Source organism: Carlito syrichta, unplaced genomic scaffold, assembly GCF_000164805.1.
Source record: "Carlito syrichta isolate Samal-C Ts95f unplaced genomic scaffold, Tarsius_syrichta-2.0.1 Scaffold315593, whole genome shotgun sequence".
Taxonomy (NCBI): Eukaryota; Metazoa; Chordata; class Mammalia; order Primates; family Tarsiidae; genus Carlito; species Carlito syrichta.
The window spans coordinates 1,570,464-1,590,270 of NW_007259689.1; the positions used below are offsets into that span (position 1 = coordinate 1,570,464).

General features: G+C 43.4%; 1 protein-coding gene across 8 annotated transcripts in view; it reads right to left on the bottom strand.

The window, feature by feature from the left end:
- Nucleotides 1-19,807, bottom strand: part of LIMCH1 (LIM and calponin homology domains 1) — a 245,906-nt gene that overhangs the window by 71,906 nt on the left and 154,193 nt on the right. The gene's annotated exons all lie outside the window — the stretch shown is intronic.

A 19,807-nucleotide genomic window follows, 5' to 3' on the forward strand; every position in this document is an offset into this window, starting at 1 on the left:
ACAAAATAAACAGGCTCATAGAGTATGTTCTCAAGTTTGGCTTCTTTAGCTCAATATTGTGTTTGTGAGGTTCCACTATGTTGTTGTATGTTGGACACATTTGAATTTAAATTGTTTCTACACAAAGTAATGGACAGCATTTTATACACATCTCTGTCAACAAATGTAGATTTACAGTAAAATTTAAGTTCCACGGGGGCAGGGATTTTTCTGTTTGGGTTCCCTGAACAGGGACTAGACAAGGTCCTCCATAAGTATTTACTGAATACTTATTGGATGCTCTGGAAATTGAAAAAAAAAAAAGAATAGCACAGTCTCTGGTACTAATCTTCATTTATCCTTTTCCTATGCACTTGTGGGCTTAAGGAATTTCCGCTCAGGTTAATTTATGAGCTTTAAAAGGGCACCAATTTGAGCAGAATTGCCTTTGCTGGAAGATCATGAGAGCTGAGGCTTCCAGTGACTTTCCCAGTCATCCTACAGAGACCAAAAAGTAAAGGTAATTTACTATTAAAAAAAAATCACTAATAGAGAGATCTTTTTAATGTCAAATAGGTGAGTCAATAGGCTACAGGATTCAAAAGTGGCCCCACAAGTCACAGTTGATATAAGCATCCCACCAAAAAAAAGTCAATTAATGATGTTTCATTTTGAACGCAGGTAGGGGTATTTAAAAAGATAAAGGGGATATTCTAGGCACCACTGATTGCCCATTTATGTAACTTTCATCACTAATAAAGCATTTCAGAGTCTACTATTTACTGGCTATATATTTCTACACTGTGAACTAGCACTTGCTTAATCTGTAGCGAGAAGGCAAATGGTTTTACTGCTCATCCAAGATCATCCCCCAGCCCCTGGTACAGTGTTTTACGCATAGTAATTACTCAGTAAACATTTGTTGACAGGAAATATGAATTCCCAAGGTGTGTGCTGGCTCAACCACACAATGACAACACACAGTTAATCTACCTATACCTCTGGAGTGCTCAGAGTAACCATTCACCCCCTTTTGAAAATAAAGAGGACTCTTTCTGAGTCACAGATAGAGCGACAGATAGAAGTGACGGGGGATCGGGCAGGCCTTCACTGTCTCCTTTAGGAATTTGTGCTGGCATGTCCCTGGAGCTGGACGGTGGTTTTTCACCCAGAGCTGGGCGTGGCTCTTGACTCTGTAATTACCAGCTCTTGGGCTCCCAATTCCTAACTGCAAAATGCAGGTGAACCTTACTCTTCCAAGGTTGTGTGGGGAATAGGGAGCAGGAAAGCACTCAGGATGTATCCAGTAGGCAGTTTACAGGCCCGCCTCCTTTCCTTCCTGGCAGGGTGGTTGGCCGTGGATCTGTGGGCCACTGGACAGCGACTGAGAGTGGAGACCCAGGTTGCCCACTCTGTCCCCCGTCATCACCAGCCTAACCAGCCCAGGAATCATGCGGGATCCACTCACTTCACTGCTCTCTACGTCAGGCTTCTTATTTGTGAAATGCAGCTAACACTGAGTCAACTGTCCTGTGAAGTGAGCGAGGTGGAGGAGGAGCTCTTTGCAAAGACCACGAAGCACTCTGTGGTTGCAGAGTGAAGCATGACTGTCACCCCTGCTCCCTGAACACCGTATGCTAACGAGGCCCTGCCCTACTACGGGTTATTATTCAGAGGAATGTAAAACATAGATTAAATCCAGGTGATGCAGAGGGCCAGGCTCTTGATTGTAAAATGTGAGATTACTTACCATTCTCCTAACTCTCCACTCTGCCCTCTGTCCCACTGCCATCAAGATCCTTTTTGTGTTTTATTTTTTGAGTTGAGGTCTCACTTGGCCACCCAAGCTGGATGCAGAGGCAAGGTCATGGCTTACCACAACCTCGACCTCCTGGGCTTAAGTGATCCTTCCGCCTCAGCCTTCTGAGTAGTTGGGATCACAAGGGTGCACCATCATGCCCGGCTAATTTTGTTTATTTTTCATAGAGATGAGGTGTCACTATGTTGCCCAAGCTGATTTCAGACCCCTAGGCTCATGCAGTCCTCCTGCCTCGGCTTTCCAAAGTGCTGGGATTATAGCACTTTGAGCCACCGCACCTGGATAGCCACCAAGGTCCTTTGAGAAGCAGGACCCCATCACTTTCTATTGTATGGGGAGCTCATATTATGCAAAGCACTCCTCACTCACCTTGATCAGGCTGACCACATTCCCCACAAAAATACATCACTTTTATTAAATGCAGGAGAGGCTTGAACATCTAAGACCTTAAACCAAAACATGACCCCAGGGTTACGATTTCCCTACACGTCATCAGTTCATGCCTGACTCTAAGTAAAGTCAGGGCATGGAACAGAAAACCTACTCTAGAAGAAAATGAATGTGTGCAAATGTGAAAAATTAAATTATATTATGACTTTTATAAATGGTATTCATCTTCTTCAGACTTGGAATTAGCTAAAATCAAATAGGTCAGAAAGAAGTTCAACTCCTTTACCCAAAGGTTCCTATGGTGAACTAGGAAGAAATAAAAAAAATTCCCATTTATCCTGCCCACAAGATTAGAGTTGGAAAGAAGGTTTAACAGGTAAGTTCACCACTTAAATGTTCTTTTCACACCTGCTTACATGCAAAAAAGATCAGGTCAGTTTTAATCATTCTGTTTTTGCTAGCAACAGCAGGTCAGTGGCATTAAAGCCCTGAATACATTCATAACACACTAAAAGCATATGTCAAAGCTCACACTGGAGAAACAAAGTCACACAGGCACAGGATAACCTTCTGACCTCTGATCTTTCACGGGTGGACCCTTGGCAGATTCCTCCACATCCTGTTGCTTTGCAAATGGCACAGGAAGGAACTGGTTTGGGTTGGATCTGGTGTGTTTAAGGGATATCCCAGTTCTTCTGGTCATCATGTCATCTTTTAGTAAATCACACAACTTTTTTAGGCTTTTCAGTTCACCACGACTCCAGGCAGGAGCTGTCATCTTCTCCGACCTCTCTTCTGTCCCTGAAGCCTCCCATTCAGAGGCCAGAGGACACACACTAGGGCAACATTCAGTCCAGCTGGTCAAAGGTCACTTAATGCCTTAATATTTTCACTTGCACTTAACATTTTCAGTAGCGTCATTCACTGGCATTAACTCAAGATAGAAGAAGCCAGCCTCTACAGAGGCAGCGGCACATGGACAGAGCAGCTGAGCAGCAAATCCCGCAAGCCTCTGTCATGCAGCTGGTGCTCACACAGGAATGGCTTTCCCTTTCTGGTTTTCATGACTCCTGAAGACGACATTTGGCCAATACCTAACCACATGCAAAGGTGAAAAGCTCTACCCAGAGAGGCACCAGCAGCAGAGCTCTGATCCTGAAATGAGCACATTCCTTTAGTGCCTGTACTCCACGCACCATCCGTCACTGAGTGCAAGACTGTGCCTCTGAGCTGTTAATTTTCTAGGGGGGTTGGGGGGAACACAACAGCCATACACAGCAGAGGCAACACACCACGCCGTGCAGGCAGGATGCTCACACTGGCTGGGCTCTCTCCTCTGATCTTTCTGCTTTTGGCGACACCTTAGAGTCTCTGGGAGCCTCTTCATTTTCTTTTCTGCCATGCTGTGGCAGCTGCGTGGAAGTCACTAAAGCCAGAGAGGATGGGTCATGACAAGGAAAGAAGTCACAGCAGAGGCCCTGACCCCACCCGTCCCTCCTTCGCCTCCTGGAAAGGCAGGAAATGCTGCTCCCCCTCACCTTCCTCTGTCTTCCCGAGACACTCGCCCGAATCATAGACCCATTCTTCCTGGGACTCCATCACAGGAGTCAGCCGTGAGACCCTTCTGCAAGGGCCATCTATGCCAGAATTCACAATTCTGTTGATGACCAAGTGGCATTGGTGGCAAGAGAGGAGAAGAATAAGGGTTAGGGAGGGAGACAATGAAAGTCGCTGAGGCTGAAAGATTAAGAGATGACAATGAAGACAGAAGAGGTTTGGTTGCTCTCATTCCAAAAGCAGGTTAGTTAGGGTGATAGAATGCAGTAGAAACAATGGAGCATGAACTTTGGCTAGCCTGAGAAAGTCAAAGAAGGCTGGTAATGACTCCGTTGCCACAGGACTGAGGATTCCCTCAGGATTCAGGCTCTCGATCATGTTTTTAAGAATTTCCTATCCCACCCCTCGCCTCCCCTCAGATCCCAGTGAATCTCTGAAATCCCAACTGTGTACTTCTGGTGTCCAAAGCCTGTTCTCACTCACAGTCTGGAACCAAAGAAACCCTTCCATACATCATGGGTTCTGTTGGATTCCAAGGACAAAGGAATACAGAAGAATGTTCTAAGTCTCACTTTCTCTCACCACGAGGGTAGAATGGAGGATCCTGGACAATCCGGTCCCATAGATGTTCTATAGCTGTTTAATGGCAGAGAGACCAGCCATAGAACCAAACCTCCGAAAGAGGGTTTGGGAATTCAAAGCTGGGTGGCCCCCAGGAAGGATGAGCACTGGAGACAGGTCTAGAAGTATCCCTTCACAAATGTGCATGGTGATTCATCCAAGGAAACGAAACTCTTTACTTAGAGACACCCCCAAAGGGGAGTCCTTTTCAGCTCCAGATTTATTATATAATTTTAAAAAGTAGGGGAGGGAGGAGACCATTACTTTTTTTTATATGTCTACTTAGAGATCCAAGATTTGAACTCATGATACTAATAACTATTTTTTACTCCCTCTGTGGGATAGGAAAGAGAGAGGTTATAGATAAACCCAATTTTTATCAATATATTTTTATAAGATACGTTAGTGATATCATTAAAACATTCCATTGAGCTCATTCAGGATTTTCAACTAATAAAACAGTGCTTAATGCAGCCAAGAGAAAGAGGGTCATTTGCCGAGACATTGGCATTCCCAGGCAGGGATTTCTGGCCACAACAGAATCGAAATGGACGCTTGCCATTTAACTTCACGCACGCTCCCCCCCAGGGTGACCCGCTAACATCATTTCTCTGCAATGCAGCGGGAGAGTATGTTAAAACCATATCACCTGTAGGGGTTTATTTAACGTGCTTCGGCAAGCACATTAAAAGCAGTCATGACTCCCATGCAGATCCCCTGCACATATATGGCAAAATAAAAAATAAAAAATACCTGCAGTCACTTTGTGGACTAAGTACTTGGTCTTCCTTTACACCAGAAGCAGCTCCCAAGCCGGGAGACCCAGAGTCAGTTTGAATCTTGCTGCCATAACTGACGACTTCTTCGGGATCCTCCCTAGTCCCCGCCTTGCCAATGCTGAGCCGCTTCCACCTCTGCTGATCTATCTCTGTCACTGGCCCAAAGTGCACGAATTTCTGCCTGGGGCTGGAAGCTTTCTGATAGGCCCTGGCTTTGCGGCTGGCAAAGTCATCGCGGATGGCAGCTTCGGCTTTAATGTCTGGGGAAGACTCAAGGGCACAGATGTGCTGCTCATCCTCATCCCTAGTCAGAACCAGAAATAGTTCCAAGGATTTCTAAGGCAAGTGCAAATCAACAAGAGGTCAAAACAGAAAAACAACACGAAAACCTAGACATAGGTGGTCCTCCCTTTTGGTGGGTTTGGCATCCGTGGATTCAACCAATCTCGGATCAAAATTATTCAGGGAAAAGAATTCCACAAAATTTCAAAAAGCAAAACTTGAATTTGCTACATGAAACCCACATGAATAAAGTGATATGTAGACATTGTATTAAGTGTTATAATCTACAAATAATTTAAAGCTGTATATAGGTTATATGCAAATTCTACACCATTTTATAAAGGAACTGAGCATCCAAGAAGTTTGGTATCCAAAGGAAAACTTGGAATCAGTCACCCCGGATACCAAGGGACAACTGTACATGAAAAAGACTTATATGGCTAGAACAGAATTGCTTTTCAATTAGCCAGTGAAATGCAAAAAAGATCACTGTCTTGCCTAGAAATGATCATCACCTTGTCTTTAAGTTTCTACAGCTTTCAAAACATCAATTCTAACATTTCTAGCATCATAAATGATGGCATCAGAAAATCTCAGGTACATTAGGATAATTAAAATTATTTTAAAATCAAGTTTAAGCTGGTTAGGTGGCTCAAGCCTATAATCCCAGCTCTTTGGGAGGCCGAGGTGAGGGGACTGCCTGAGCCCATGGGTTTGAGAACAGCCTGGGCAACTTGGCGAGACCTCATCTCTACAATAAATCAAGAAATTAGCTGGGCATGGTAGTATGCACCTGTAGCTCCGGCTACTAGGAAGGCTGAGGTGAAAGGATCACGAGAGCCCAGCAGGTCAATGTTGGTGTGGCCATGAGTGTGCCACTACACTCCAGCCCGGGTGACGGAGAGAGACTCCAACTCAAAAAAAAAAAAAAAAAAAGAATCAAGAATCAAGTTTAAAGTCCTCACAGTTAACACTCATACCAAAATAAGTAACCCTTCATGGTAAGTCAGCTGAGTGAAAGAGGATGCTTTTTATCTATGTGGCTTGCAACAAGTGAGTGAAAGAGGATGCTTTTTATCCATGTGGCTTGCAACTTTTAGAATGAATAATTGTGTCTCATGTTGAATATGGTGATCTCCAGAAGCTCTATGGTTTGAGGGCACTTTTTTCAGCCACCAGCATTTTAAAAGATGGACTAGGCATGGTGGCTCACGCCTGTAATCCCAACACTTTGGGAGGCTGAGGTGGGAGGATCACTTGGGCCCAGGAGTTCGAGACCAGCCTGGGAAACATAGTGAGACTTCGTCTCCACAAAAAAAAAAAAAAAGAAAGAAAAATTAGCCAGGTGTGATGACATGTGTCTGTAGTCCTAGCTACTTGAGAGGCTGAGGCAGGAGGATCGCCTGAGCACAGGTCAAGGCTGTAGTGAGTGCTGTGATTGTGCCACTGCACTCTAGCCTAGGTGACAGAGTGAGACCTGGCTCAAAAAAATTTTTTGTTTAAATGACATAAGGATAAGCATTTGATTCCTTCAAAAAGTAACTAATACCACTGCTGGGGATGGGGGGTGGGGGGGGAGTCAGGGGAAAAGTGACACACCTTGTCTTTCCTGACACTTTCAACCTCTCCCAGGTCTCCAGGTCGGCCTCTGTTATGTCGGAGAGTGAAATGAAGCTTGGGGGCCCACGGTGAGGGACCAGGCTGCCCTGAATCCTCCGCTGGGCCAGGTCATCCTTGCGAAGATCCGGCACCTTCCTGAGTCCCTCTTCCAGAGGCTGGCTCTCCCGAGCACTCGTGATACAGGTCACCACTGACTTCCCCTCTCCTGGGTGGCCCTGGTTGCTGTCCATTTCATCCAGGCCCCCACATCATTGGAAAAATCAGGTTTAAGGAAGGGGAGCAGACAAACAGAAGGTCAAACACGGAAATTCAGAGGCCGAGGAGAACAAACCACAGAAGCACCTTTCTCTTTCTCAAACACATGGAACCCGTGGGGGATATGATTCCTTGTAACTCTGCACAGAGACAGCGTTTTTTTCCACCAGATGACAGTCTCTAGTCTAGTTCAGGAAGAGGAGCCAGGCTGGCTGAGAGACTATTAAGAATGGTAATGAGATTTCAGCTGGGTGGTAATGAAGCCCAATTCCCACACTATTCAAGCTCCTGTAATGAATTCAGGTTTTCTGATTGAATCCCTCAGCCTGCCTGGAATGTTTTTTTACTGCACCAGTAAAATGGTGTAACGAGCACTGAATGATCCAAATTCTAGGATTAGTTAGGAGATAGCTGGAACGTTGTTCACATATTAAACATCTCAAACCCAAGCCCACAACTGCCAGAAAGAACACGTAAGTCAGTTCTGAGCAGAAAGTTTTGATGTTTAAACTCAGTCTCTGCTTCATGGCACTGATCAGGTTTGGCTAATGCCAACCTGAAGAACAGAGAGTGTTCCTGTTTTACCTAGATTGACTGAGTCAGGACTCATTTGTTTCTTGTGTTAATAACTGTTCATCTTTATTGATGCTAAAACTGATATTTTTGATTGTTCTCCTAAGATGTGAACATTAGCTAGCGAATACTGATAAAGTAATTTAAACCAAAGCTGTGGCATCTATGTGCATGAATATTCTATCACATTAAAAGTTCATTTCTAACTAAGCATGCTTCTTTAGAGAGAAAAGTCTCAAAAGTATACACAGACAGAGCCTATTAAAAATTTCCAAAATATATCATCCAAGCCAAAAAATCAAGAGACATTCTTTTGTTACCTGGATGATTTGGGGTATTTTCAAAGCCCATACACATAGAAAGGTTACAGAATTTTCTATTTCATTTGAGGAAGGGAATCAAGGAGGGGCACAACAAAGAGCCATCTTTGATGATGTCTAGAGAGGCCACAGGCTGCCTGAGACCCAGAGCTTTGTCCCCAAACACAAGCCAGGTGACAACAGACAAATGCAGTTGGAAATATCAGGAATTAAATTTGCATGAAGGAGAAAGGAAAAAAGGGAGACACAAAGCTAGTTCTTTTCTTAACTCAAATTGCTGATCGCCATCATATGCCTTGATGTCAGTCAGTTATCCAAAAGTCTTTGTTTCACTTGCAACAACTGATCCTTCCCACAAGGCCTTCCAAGAATGGTTTGTTACAAGGCATGCCAACAGAAACAGTGAAGACCAAGCTATAATGTGTCCTGTAAAAATGTGGTGCCCGGTCTTCTCTGCTCTAATCCCTGTTCCATATCTGAGAATGTCTCATGAGTTTGATATCTGGTACTTTCTTAAAAACATCCAAAATACCAACTACTCCATTGAGCTCAAAGAACCATTTTAATTGTCATCGCTGAGATCATTCTGTTCTTATTTAAACAGACTTAAAAACCTCTAAGCCGGGCTCGGTGGCTCAGCCTGTAATCCCGCGCCTTTGGGAGGCTGAGGTGAGTGGATTGCCTTGAGCCTGCGGGTTCGAGACCCGCCTGGGCAGCGAGACCTCATCTCTACAATAAATCAAAAAATCAGCCGGGTGTGGTAGCGCATGCCTGTAATTCCGGCTACTCGGAAGGCTGAGGCGGAAGGATCACCGGAGCCCAGCAGGCGAGGCTGCAGTGGCCGGGAGCGGACACTGCACTCCAGTCTGGGCAACCGAGTGAGACTCCAACTCAAAAACAAAAACAAAAACAAAAAAACCTCTAAAGTGGTGGCAAAAAGATGGCAATTTCATAATGACGATGCCAACTCTAACTGATTTTGACATAAGGAAAAATACAAGATGATAAACTCTGCAGGATGAAATGCAGTGAGAAGACAACTTAAATGAAATTGTAGCTCCCTCTCTGGACAAAAGTAACTGGCCAAATCCCATCTTATTACAATTTTTCTTCCCCTAATTCACTCCAATATATAATTAAGAAGAGGGGGGAAAATGTTAGGAGAAGGAAATTCCTTTGAAAACAATTTCCATGATAGAACACCTATTAATAGAAGTGCATTCTATGAAATGTTTGAGAAGTGTTTTTGATGGGAAATGTCCATTGTCATCTGGACAGGTGATGTTGCAGGTGTGAGGGAAGAAAGAGAACGTCTCCTTTTTTTTTCTTTTTCAACATCTAAAAACAGTTACTAAGAGAGAAGTGCATCTAACTCTTCTCTGCCTCTTTTGAACTGACTGGCGCAGCCTTGAGAGTTAGCTGGTCCTAGATAGGCACTGGGACATGGCTACGGATGCCCAGTGATGCCGAATGATTACGCTAGCACCCTATGTGGTGATGTGCCCTGATTCAGCACATAGACACACTAGACTTAAATCTTTATTTGTCAAATTCAGCCCACTTGGGACACAGCCACTCTACTGTCTGACATACCCAGATTTGAATATCTGGGGTTCCAACCACCATCATTAAGTACATATTATTGGGACTGGAAAGAGAAAGTGGGTGGAGCTACAATACCAATAGGTTTCACTTAGTGGAGTTACATTCTCTTTCCTTCACACACACACACACACACACACACACACACACACACACACACACACACACACCTTTTATATTCTAGACTTCTCCATTCCGAGAGTCCCTTTGCAGGTTGTTTGCTGACATCTGATTTCTCTGCCTTTCTTTTTGGGTAAGGCCCATAGAGGAGCTGATTTAAAGGCACCGTTGGCTTGGTTTGGTTCATTCTTGCCCTTCTTGCTGCAAAGTCATCTTTCTCAAGGTCAGGTAGCCGGCGTGCAACTTTGTCCTCTGACTCTGAATCATTGTCATTTGGGTGGGTCAGGAAAGGGTTTTCTTTGCGAAGGATAATATCACAAGCAGCTTCCTTTTCTTCAATGGCTTGTTTTTGACTGATAGAGCAAAATTATATGAAACTCCACAGGTGATCAGACCAAAACTAATTTTCAATCCTTATCTCCAGACAAACAACTGTGTTGTTAGTGAAAAGTCTTCTTGATAGAGTTAGTTCAAATGACATCTGCTTATTATTTTAGTCTGGAGTTGCAGCATAGTTAGGGTGGTTTTAAAACCATATTAAAGTTAGCCATACTAAAAATTCACTTAATTTTCAGGGCTCCATTTGCACTGGAAACATAAGAACCTAAATGGCTCTCAAAGTGACAATCCGGATTCTTTGCATGAAATTGGAAGCTTTTCGTTGTCGTTCTTTTTTTTCTTTTGAGTCAGAGTTTCACTCTGTCGCCCAGGCTGGAGTGCAGTGGCACCCCAGCATTGACCTTGAAAGCAATCCTTCCGCCTCAGCCTTCCAAGTAACCGGAATTACAGGCGCAGGCTACTATGCCCAGCTAACTTTTTGATATACTGTAGAGGCAAGGTCTCACCAAGTTGCCCAGGCTGGTCTCGAACCCCTGAGCTCAGACAATTCTCTCACTTCAGCCTCCCAAAACGCTGGGATTATAGGCTTGAGCCAGCACACCTGGCCTGCTGTTCTTTTTTATTTAGCACATTAGTCATGGTACTGACAGGTACTCAATTTGTTTTTGACTGACAGGGCAAAAAAACTGAGCCACTGAGAAACTGATCTGGGGGAAAACTAATGAGTACAGTCATGCGACAGCACACCCAGGATGTGTAACAAACTGCATAGCGTAAGGAAGCTCTTTCTGCAGAGCTAAGCTGACCTGAAACATCTGGAATTATTTAAGACTATTCACAGGATGACCTTAAACAATCCCATTCCTAGTCTTCCACTCCCAGGAAGCATCTCTTGTCCTGCAGCCTCTGGTTAGCAACCCTTTCGTCCTTCTTTTACCACAATGACTCTGCACCTCACAACTCATTTTTTTTTTTTTTTTTTGAGTCAGGGTCTCACTCTGTCACCCAAGTTGGAGTGCAGTGGGCATGATCACAGCTCACTGCCGCCTCAACCTCCTAGACTCGGGTGATCCTCCAGCCTCAGCCTTCTGAATAGCTGGGACTACAGGCATGCACTACCAAGCTTGGCTAATTTTCTTTTTACTTTTATTTTTTTACGAGATGAGGTTTTGCAATGTTGCCCAGGTTGGTCTTGAACTCTTGGGCTCAAGCAATCCTCCTGTCTTGACCTCCCTAAGTGCTGTGATTACAAGTGTGAATTACCATGCTCAGTCAAATTTATTTCTTAAAATATGAAATCTTGGCTTGGCTCGGTGGTTCAGTCTGTAATCCCAGCACTTTGGGAGGCCGGGCAAGTGGATTGCCTGAGCCCGTGGGTTCAAGATCAGCCCGGGCAACTTGGTGAGATCTCGTCTCTACAATAAAATTTTAAAAATTAGCCAGGCATGGTGGCGTGCGCCTGTAGTTCTGGCTACTTGGAAGACTGAGGCAGAAGAATCACTGGAGTCCAGCAGATCGACAGCTGGGGTGGCCGTGAGCATGCCACTGCACTCCAGCCTGGGCAACGGAGTGAGACTCCAACTCAAAAAAAAAAAAGAAGGAAAAAAAATGAAATCTTGCCCTCTGAATTACACACTCAAGTCTCAATCTCCCACTGGCCATCATACCTGGCCCCCAACTCTTCTTCTCTAATGCTAGATGTCCAGTCCATTGTGGTAAAACATTTGGCCAAAATGACTCGAAAATGATTACTGTGGACTATTTTCATTCTCAAAGGGGTCTTGAAGGTCACTTTGACACTTGGAACCCGAAATTCCTAGAGTCATGCAATTTCATGGCAGAATAGCAGGCAGTATGACTTACAACTTTTTCCACTTGATTCTGTTTCTGGTTTTGTTGGAGGGTGAGGGGAGGTCACAGCAGATTGTATCCCCCATCCCTTCACCTACTCATAAAGCCAGCCTTGCTTTTAAGTAATTGTAAGATAGTAAAACGTTTCTTTCATCATTTATTATCTTCTCAGCTCATAAAGATGATAAGTAAATAAAATACCTTGACTTCTAAAGAAAGTTCCCCTACTTTGAATCTGCTTTCTAAGAGAGGATTAGGAGTAAATTCTTCAGCCTCAAAGAACACACTCATCTCAGAAATGAAGACAGGAGGAATTAGCCTGACTGACAACAGAGCAGGAAATGAAACTGAGTATTGTGGTCGACCAGGTGGCCCCCTGTTGCTGCTCTGCCCTGCACTGTATTGGGGGGGTCATCATTTTAGGTCTACAGCAGTGCTTATTCCAACAGACTTTTGGAAAATCAAAGCATCATTAGTCATGCCCAGAAACTTCCTTCTCACTGCTAGCCATTATTCTAAATAAAATTTTAAAACACAGAAGTTGAGAGGAGGGGAGTGGATGCTTTCCTCCCTGAATACATTTTTTGAAATTTCCTTCTTTCTTTGAAGTGGAGTCTCACTCTGTTGCCCAGGCTGGAGTGCAATAGCATGATCACAGTCAATGCAGCCTCAACCTCCTGGACTCAAGTGATCTTCCTGCCTCTGCCTTTTGAGTAGCTGGAACTACACATGTGTGTCACTATGCCCAGCTAATGTTTTAATTAATTTTTGGTTGAGAAGAGGTCTTGTTATGTCGCCTAGGCTGGTCTCTAACTCCTAGGCTCAGGCAATCCTTTCACTTCAGCCTCCTAAAGTGTTGGGATTACAGGAATGAGCCACCACACTCGGCCAAATTTATTTCTTAAAACATGAAATCTTGCACTTTGACTTGCACACTCAAGTCTCAGTCTCCTGTCTGGCCCCTCCCTGAACTGTGGTCACTCCTCCCCTGGCTGGCAGGGACCCACTGGTGTTGGTTGACTGCAACCACAAAGAATGGTCAGTGGAAAATGATAGACCACTGAATTAATCTCTTCAAAGGCACTAGGTAAAAAGCAAAGCATAGTAGCAATGAAGCTGGCTAATGGCTGAGTGCATAATATTTGCTAGAATTCCTCCGGAGTGCTAATTTATTCAACCCTAACACTATCCCCACAAGGTCAGTGTTATTATCATTCCCCTTGTACAGAGTGGACACTGAGATTAGGTAGAGAAACTTGTATGAGGTCAAAGAGCTAATGCTTTAAAATTCAAACCTAGGCAGTCTGGCTTGACAGGTCCTATTCTATGATAATGAATAGACCACCATACCATTTATTAAAGGACCATGACAGGAACAGGTTTAAAAGTCGAGTATCATACACAAAAATAAGGCATTATCGTGACCATGGAAGAAGAAGAGAAGTCGTCGTATTAGTAAACAAAGAGATCCTGTGAGCTGTGCTTAGAATGGATTTGTAGCATTCAGCCAGGACTAAAAACAACAGAATGCTAACGGATCCTATCTTATGAAATTTGCACAACACCCTATGTTTTACAAAGCTTTTTCGAACTCATATCCCAGTGTGGGAGCACACATTCTCATGCCCAGTGCAGGAGCAGACCTTCATCTTGAGTCAAGTCTAAGCAGTACCCTTGCCACTTTTGGACTAGGAGTCCTGGGCTTCAGCCTCCCCCAACATAGGCAGAAGTCTTTGGAATAAAATACACTCATTTATGCAAACGGGTCTGCCAATTTGAGATGCCAATTTGAACAGGGAGAATCTGGTGCCTTATGTGAGCACAGCCGGGCTACACATTCCCCCGGGTGTTCTTTTTAGGCTAGATGCCCAGTGTGGCAGGACTCATTTCAAGTGATCTCAATTTAGATATGTGGACTTGAAAAAAAGGGGGAGGGAAGTTTCTGTTTCGTTGGCTACCTGAATATACTCTCAGCCAACTTGAAAAACTGTCAGAAAGACAGATTTTCTGCTAATTGCTTGAATCTAGTAAATTCAGAGCTTCAAGGCAGATTCGTGGAAAGGAAAAAATAATAATACAACTTCTGAGTTGACACTGTTGGCCATGAAATAATAAATAATATGTATAAGGCAGATATATAGGATCATGTCCACAGGTGACTAATTACCAAAATATTTAACTGACTTCCATGATGTACTTTTTTCTTTTTTTCCTTGAAGGACCTTAAAGGCAGTCCATTGTGAATCTCTGGTCTAATTTTACTTTACGTTTTAATAACTACAACTCTCTGAGCAGCTAAGCACATTCCAGATGCACTCACTTTCATGATAACCTTGCAAAATAAAAATCCTAATATCCACCCTGCAAAATAGGAATTCAAATATCCACTTTCTAGGCAAATGAACGTAGGTAAATGGATAGAAGTAAACCCAGGCTGTCTGGCTTCACATTCATGGGGAGGTCTGTAATTCACTTCTTTCAAGGCATTCACAGGTGAGTTACTTTGGGAAGAAGAGGTTGCTTACAGCAGGGACACCGCTCACTGCTTCCCTGAGAAGGAATATCACCCAACGTGACAGAAGAAATGCCAGGCCCTGCCTCCACAGTGGTAATCCTGTCCAGTCTCACCTAAAATGAGTAAGGCTATGTTGGTAGGAGAAATTATGGGCCCGAAGCAGTTGAGGGAGAAGAAAAGCCCTTGTTTTAACATTTCTAAGGCTAATATATTTCAAAGTGAATGAGATAATGATTTAAACCAGGAAGAGCTGACATTTTCTTTCACCCCTCCTTTCCTTGGCAACACACAAGCAGCCAGCTCAGACTGGCAGTGTGTTCTATTCAAAGAAACCAGGCTCACCAGAAAAGCCTGTTAGTCCCCCAGGGAATATCCTGGGCAACACTACCCACCTCCCTACTCACTGGTCTCCAAACGGGGCAGCTACATCCAGGGTTACAAAAGTTTGTGCAAGTGATGTGCCTGACTGGTCCCCGGAACCCTGGGATCTGATCGGCAAACATCAGGGAACCGGCATCTGGTGGGGGGACGCAGAGGAATCTGTGTCTGGCGCTTGACTTCATCTGCTCTTTCTCTAAAGATTTCTAAAATGTCTATTGTTCCTTGGAGATTTTTTTCCCCCTCTGTAATTAATTACTATGTGGTTGAGAAGATCCACAGACTAGCAGAAAGGGCCGAGTGCTGACACATATGAAAACAATTAGAAAAAAAGCAACATCACGTGAAACCTATAATTCAGTTAAAAAAAAAAAAAAAAGTTGACTTCTCCAACGGGAAGCTCCAAGTAAGAGAACTCAAATCTCCATGGCATTTTAATTCAGGGGAAGTGAATCTTGGTTCTTATTTTATCATCTTAAAAACAGAAATCTTGACTTCTTTGGCAGAGTCTTGTATTTTGGGGATAATTAAGTTAATGCAATCATAAAATAAAACAGAAAAAAAGTAGATTATATACTTTTTTACTTCAATGGAAACTCTAATAAATATTAAACTCTGCACATTTATTAAGAAGTCCTCCCTTCTGTCCCTTGATGCTGAGATACATTTTAATATGTTGTTTGACAGGAAGCTTGGGACTTCCAGGTTTCTGACCTCATGTGAAAATAGCATAGTGTGCACTTATACTCTTTTTTTTTTTTTTTTTAAGTCGGAGTCTTACTCTGTCACCCAGGCAAAAGTGCAGTGCACCATCATGTCTCACCACAGTCTTGACCTCCTGGGCTCAGGTGATCCTTCTACCTCAGCATCCTGAGTAGCTGGAACTACAGCTGTGCCCCACCACACCTGGCTAAATTTTTTGTAGAGATGAGGTCTCGTTATGTTGCCCAGGCTGGTCTTGATCTCCCAGGCTCAAACAATCCTCCTGCCTTGGCCTCCCAAAGTGCTGGGATTACTGGTGGAGCCACTGTGCCTGGCCCTCCGTTTTGTATACTGCCTTAAAGGTAATACAAAGAGGTGTTTAAATGTTTGAGAAACAAACAAATAATGACCATGAGAAACAGTTGACAAAATAAAGCTTTGTTCATCATCTACATGCTCCACCTTTCGGACATATCTCTATTCCCTCACTCATCTCTGCAAACGCAAACTTTCCCAGATGAGCAAGGAGCCACAAGAAGAATCTTGGGCTTCTTGCTGGGTGCAAAAGCGTGATGACCAGAATTCATCTGGATGTCAAAGACAGAAGACTGAGGTTAAACGCTTTGAGAGACATCAGCATAGTTCAATGATTTATATCCTAATTTTCCAGACACCAAGAGTGCTTTTGTTCTTCACGATACAACACTTCATCCCAGTGGAGCCACTTTCCGCCACATTAAAAGCAGGATTCTAAATGTGGGTAAACTCTCATGTCTGCTGTGGCCTGAGGAAAGTGACAAAGACAGAAACACGCCAGGCTGGTGGCATGGTGTACAGAAAACCTTTATGAGAGAGCTTGCAGCTGAAAAATCTGCCTAACAAATGAATTCTGGGTATTTGGACCAGCTGTATTGGGTTGCTATTGAGAACATTCTCTGGGAATATGCATAATTATCCTGAACTCAATTTTAAATTCTAAATCAGGCCGGGTACAGTGGCTCATGCCTGTAATTCCAGCACTTTGGAAAGCTGAGATGGGAAGGTCACCTGAGGCCAGGAGTTCGAGACCAGCCCAGACAAAATAGTGAGACCCCTGTCTCTACAAATAGACAAAATAAAAAATAAATAAAATGCTAAGTCAGAAGATCTAAGGTGTGATGACATTCAGTGGTCTACAAACTTCTGCTCAATAGAGATCACTTGGATTGAAATATAAAATTAAGCCAGAGATCAGAGAACATGGATGGGCACAAAAATGACCACATAATTATAATAAATACACCAGTCAGAATTACACTTTGAAACTAATGATGATTCTATGTACAAATGGGAATTGTGCGAAAAGAGTTCAGTGTCTTATTACAAAATAAGCTTCCCAGTTATGGAGTGGCACAGTACACTCATGGAATCCCAGTCCTGTCCAACCTCTTTTTTCTAAGTCACACTCCTGGGTGTGCAGAATTAGCTGATTGTAGCTCTTTGATCCTCTCCCTTGAGACTTTGGATACACTAAAGATGATGTTGTTCCTGGTAAATTTTAGCTTTAAGACTTCACAGATTAACGGTTTTTTGTAAATTCATTCTTTTATCTGTATCACTTTTTACCTACTCCTGCCGTGTCCTTAAAGATCAAAGTAGGGCCAGGTGCAGTGGCACATGCCCATAATCCCAGCACTTAGGGAGGCTGAGGTGGGAGGATTGCTTGAGCCTCGGAGTTTGAGACCAGCCTAGACAACACAGCAAGACCTCATCTCTATAAAAATAATAATAAAAAATTAACTGGGCATGGTGACGTACACCTGTAGTCTCAGTTACTCAGGAGGCTTAGTCAGGGTCTAACCCAGGAGGGTCATTTGAACCCAGGAGGTTGAGACTTCAGTGAGTCATGATCATGCCACTGCCCTCCAGTTTGGGTGATAGGGAAAGAGAGAGAGGTGGAGAAGTCTGAAAAATCATACACAGTGAGGGGATATTAGACATTTTTGTATTCTCAGCATCTAGCCCTGTCTCTGGTACAAACAGATTCTCAAGGAAAAGTGTCTTATAAGGTTTCTAAATTAAAACCTAAAGAATATCTGGGTTTTTTGGTTTGTTTTTAAGACTGTATAGCATCACTCTTCTTTACTTAGTAAACCCAGAAAGTTGTTTGTAACACAAGCACAATTTTACATTAGAATTTTCCAGAAGCATATACGTGTTTAGGATAGACATGATTATCTGTGGGATACCACAGACAGGGAAGAACTATAACCTTGGTTTTTTATCAGTACAAAGCTACCCTAGGATTAAATCCACATAAGTCAATGCTGGATATTTTCATTAAGACCTGGACCACAAAAGGAACCACATATGGAGTTGTACAGGAAAATGGAAAATGTTCCGTTAAATGTGTGGGAGGCAGATGTGCTGTGGTCAGAGCATCTGAAACTGGCCACCAGGTCAGCAGTGAGCAGCTCTTCAAGCCACTTACTATCACTAAGCCTCAGTTTCCTCTTCTGGGAAACAGGTATGTCGTTCACACCTCTTAGAATTAACTGGAACAGCACGTGGCAAAGGAATTTCAATGGTCAAATTGTTATGAATGTCAATTTGTTATACATGTTTTGGCTGCACTATTACTTGTTAGGATTTCTGTGGTTATTATACAAGAAAAATTAACCAGCTTCTCAAAGCACTACAGAAAAGTGTAGAACTCTAGTTTTCTGTGGCTTTGATTACTGAAGTTCTCCACCTCCAGGGTAATGTGAAGCCATGGGGCTGCATACCAGCGCCTTTGTTACAATTAAGAGAAGTAATTACTCCATTCTTTGTTTTTGAATCAACATGCTTTAGAAAACAGGAGTCAAATCAACTCAACTCTCCTTAGTACTCTCCAGGGACAAAGAAAGTAAGTGGATTGCTGTAAGCCGGCCACTCTTAAAGAGTGCTTCCCTTTCAAAGAAACTGACTATGTCCTAGCTATGTGTCAAGTAAGATAAGAGCCATTTAGGAGTGGTGTGAAAATTAACAAGCTGCAAACAACAGACAATAAAATGTTATTGCTAGATAGATCCTGCAGCCCACAAATGACTTGACCACAAACCACATGACAAAGATAAGGCCTGGTCAAGCAGCCAGGAACTCACTCTCCACCTTCATTGAAGATAGCCAAGGGCTGAGCAGAGACATGCCCTGAGGCGAAGACTAGTATCTATTTCTACTTGCTGGGAGGAGGAAACAGGGATGTAACAGGAAAAGCAGGAAGTAAAGACAAACAAGAGGAAAACTCCAACTCTCTAGCCAGATTCCAAAGCCCCAGGCATGCAGACAGCCAGCCAGGCCAGTGCTGACCTGGCAAAGCGCTGCGCAGCTGGCATGACCTTGATTCCGGCTCGCTCTATCCTTTTACGCTTTTGAATTTCGGTGGCATCTTTTTCTTCAGCCTTGACAGTGCCTTCTGCAGCAGGCAATTCTAACCTGCCATCAGAAGGCTTCCCAACAGGATTCAGGTGGCCAACGGGGTCCTCTTCACCAGGAGACCCCGTGTCGCTTCCCTCTTCCTCTATCGTGTCAGGGTAGCTAGTGAGTTGGACAAGACGGTTTACCAAACTAATAGATGGGGCTGGGGAGCAGACCACATGTCACCTCCCCCCGCCATCCTGATATCACTTGTCCCTTTAAAAAAATAAGTCACAGCATACACTAGGATCCTGAAACTGTGAAGAAAATTCAGTACCACCATTTGTTAATTCATACAGTGCATCATTCTCTCAACATTAAGAGCTATTCCAAATGATACTGAAAGACAAAAACCTTTTCTGCTGGAAAGGTAACATTTGTTAGCTTTTTTCAATCATTAAAATTTTAATAAAAGGCTTCTTCAACGAAAAATCATAGCTAGAAAAGACAGACTATTAGAAAAGTTTGTTTTACTAGAAGGTTCTTGAAGGCAGGAATTCTGTCATATTTATTTATTTATTTATTATTTATTTATTTTTTGAGTTGGAGTCTCACTCTGTTGCCCAGACTGGAGTGCAGTGATCGCTCCCAGCCACTGCAGCCTCAACTTGCTGGGCTCCGGCGATCCTTCCGCCTCAGCCTTCCAAGTAGCTGGAACTACAGGCGC